We start from the raw sequence: 3,168 nt of genomic DNA on the forward strand, positions 1-3,168 counted from the left end.
CCCCCTCCACCGCGCACGCACCGACCACCGACCTCACACCTGCTTACCCGCCGCCCTCTTTTGTCGCCACCGACCGCCGTTCCCTGCCGCCTGCCCATCTCATTACATGCGAGCAGTACCTGCGGGACCTGCGGTGCCCCGTGGGTGAAGGGGCGCGAGAGGAGGAGCTTCAGTGGCTGCTGGCGCACGCCGTAGCCCTAGAGTACGAGGACAGGGGTGAGGCAAAACGGGCTGCCTGGCGCGGCGAAACAAACCAGATCCCTTGGTGCCGAGGGCGGGGGAGCCTGAGGGGCGTCCTGGGACTTGAAGGGGCGGCAGGGCGGCTCGCTTCATGGCGTGCGGCGCGCGCCGGATGTTGGTGCCGCGCACCCGCTGGGGCTCACGCGGGCGGCACAGCGCCGCAGGGCACCCCTGCACCCGGCATCCAGGGGCGACACCACAGGATTGGAGGGGGGAAGGGGGGGTACACAAACCGCACATTGAGCGCCCATTGCTGCATCCTGCGATCCACGCTCCCCTCCCAATCATCATATCAGCCGCTCCTGCAGCCCTCTGATCAATCCTCCTGGCCGCTGTCAACCACTCCCAGCCGACGAGTACAACGGGCCGCCCCAAGATGCAGAACAGGCCCCCAACACCACCAGGTCGGCGCATCCCGCCGCCGGCAGCAGCGCTCGGCGCGGCCAGCAGCCCGCGTTCGGCCGCGGCGCCCGGCGCGCCGGGCCCGAGGGTGCCACGCGGCAGCAGCCGCCGGGCGCGGCCTTCCCCGACCGTGAGCGTGCGCCGACGCCCGCGGGCCGCGCCCGCCATCCCCAGGGAACCACCGCTACACCACGGCAGGCATCCCGCGGCTCGCTGCTTGCAATCCATCCACTTGAGCGCATGGCAGTGTCAACGCCATCATGGCCCATCACCCGAACGCTCCTCGTGTCGTATCCGTTCTCAATGCCTGCATCAGTCACGATCGCACGCGTGCACGTCATTCCAGTGGCGTCGCCCCAGGTGCGGCAGAGCGTAGCGGAGCTCGTTGCCCTGCTGCACATCGGAGGCGGCGGCGGCGGGGGCGCGGCCGCTCTCGCGGGGCAGCTGGAGGTGCGGGGCGTGCGGGCGTCGAAACAGGGAGACCGGGGGCCCCGCAAGCCGCGGCAAGAGCCCCGCGGCTCGGAGCTCCTTTAGTGCGGCCTGCGCGCTTGATGCTGGCCGTCCGGGCATGTCATGATTCTGAATTGCTTTGCAAGCGGTTGGCCCGCCCCGGACAGAAGCCGACCGGCGCGCGCGCGCTGCGACGACTCCGTCACAGGAGGCGGGGCGTGTGCTGCGCGACGGCGTCCTGCCGTGCGTGGGCGACGCGGCCGCGCGCGCGGCGCTCTGCGGTGGCGGCCTGCAGTGGCTGCCTCTCGGGTTCGAGACCGGCGGTGGGCACACAGGCGGCCACCTCCCCTGTGCTGTGGGCGCCCGCGTGTGCTTGCTCGCAAGCCCTCCCCTTCCCCAGCACGGGGAAATCGGAGGATTTGCTCACTATCCCATCAGCAATGGCGTCGCGGCCTTGGCGCCTGCTATTCCAGTGTGCGTGCATGTGACGAGCCCATGGCTCTCTCGAGCCACGCCGCACCCGCTTCTCACCCAAAACCCTGCCGCCCTGCCGCGACCCCCGCCGCTGCGGCCGCCGCTGCTGCCAGACGACGAGGTGGATGCTGCCGCGAAGCTGCTGCGCCTGCTGCACCTGAGGGACCTGCGGGAGCTCCAGGGGCTGGTGGACGAGGCCATAGTCAGCCTGCAGGCGCGTGACGGGGTGGGGGCTACAGGCTGCGCATGTGTGTGTGTGTACTGCATGTGTGTGTGAGCGTCTCTTTGTGTGTGTGTGTGTGTAAGTGTGTGTGTGTGTGACTCGTTGTGTGTGATGTGTGTACGTGGGCAAGAGCGGCAGAGAGACAGAAAGTGCTGGTTGGTTCAAGGGATCGAGCGCTGTGCATGGGAGGGTGGGCAAGCGATGAGCATGCGAGTGCAGTGCATGAGGATGGGTTTTGGGCTTTGGGGAAGTGGGGTGCGGGTCAGGGCAGTGGCGGGGCTTCTTGGGCGGCGGGTGGTAGGGGTTTCTGCTCCAGTTGTGCAGAGCTCGGGTGGGGTGGGGCTGGGCGTGAGGTGCATCAGTCCAACCGCGCGCCTGGGTGCCACACGCGTTGACCGCAGGAGCTGACTGCCGACCCCAGGACTGAGTCGGCGCTCGGGAGGGTGGGGCGCTGACAGCACAGCTGCGGAGTTGTTGAGCGTGAGAGCATGGGTCATCAAATCAGGTCGCAACTTGTCGGACGTGCGTTTCTGCTGATCGTGTGGAGTCGACGGGATGCCTGCGACAACGGCGCCGACGTGCCCGGTTGGCGAGGTTTTTGGCGGGCATGCCCTTCAGCAGGAGGCGGCTTCTCGTAGTCAGCTTGGGCTTGAGTGATTATGCAGGCAATACTTCGGCTTGCACTTGAACTTGCTTACCAGCAGGAACTCTCGCGTTGAGTGGGATAGGCGCTTACTACCCGTGTGAGGTGGATCTGAGCGGGCCTGTAGCCTCATACATTGTCACGCTCTTCTCAAGTAGAAATTGTGTTTGAAAACCCAGTCCTTTGACGCAGCAAAAAGCACAGGTGGTGTCGCAGTGGTGCACCCCCAGCGGGTTCCCAGGTGGCTGGCGACGAACTTGCTGTGATTGGAATTGATTTGACTACATCTCATCTCCACCGCGTACGTCCCGCGCGGCACACGGACCCCGACACCTGCGATTGCCTACTTGCCGAGACCTTGCCGCGAAAAGGGGCCGCGTCCAGCGGAGCAGTGCGTAATTGGACAATTGACCCCCGCAGTGCGGGCGTGCGGCGTCGCCAGGCGCGCACCCGCGCCGTGTTGCGTGCGCCCGCGGCTGCCGCCGCGTGCGGATGGGCTGCGCGTCGTCTAGGCCCACAATTGATGGGCCGCAGAGGCTGCAGGCAGGAAGCACAGGCGTAGCTCGCGAAGGATCTGCGGGCAGCGGCATAGACGGCGCGGAAGGGTCCAAGGTGCGGCGTCGTCAACGGGCCCCATGGCCCATGCACTGGTTGCCGTGGGGGATGAGGGGACCCACCCCAAGCCCGGGTCGTTGGGGTCAACCCCCGCCGCGGCGCATGCCCCTCCCCCTACCCC

This window comes from Monoraphidium neglectum (assembly GCF_000611645.1).
Source record: "Monoraphidium neglectum strain SAG 48.87 unplaced genomic scaffold scaffold04476, whole genome shotgun sequence".
In the NCBI taxonomy this organism is placed as follows: Eukaryota; Viridiplantae; Chlorophyta; class Chlorophyceae; order Sphaeropleales; family Selenastraceae; genus Monoraphidium; species Monoraphidium neglectum.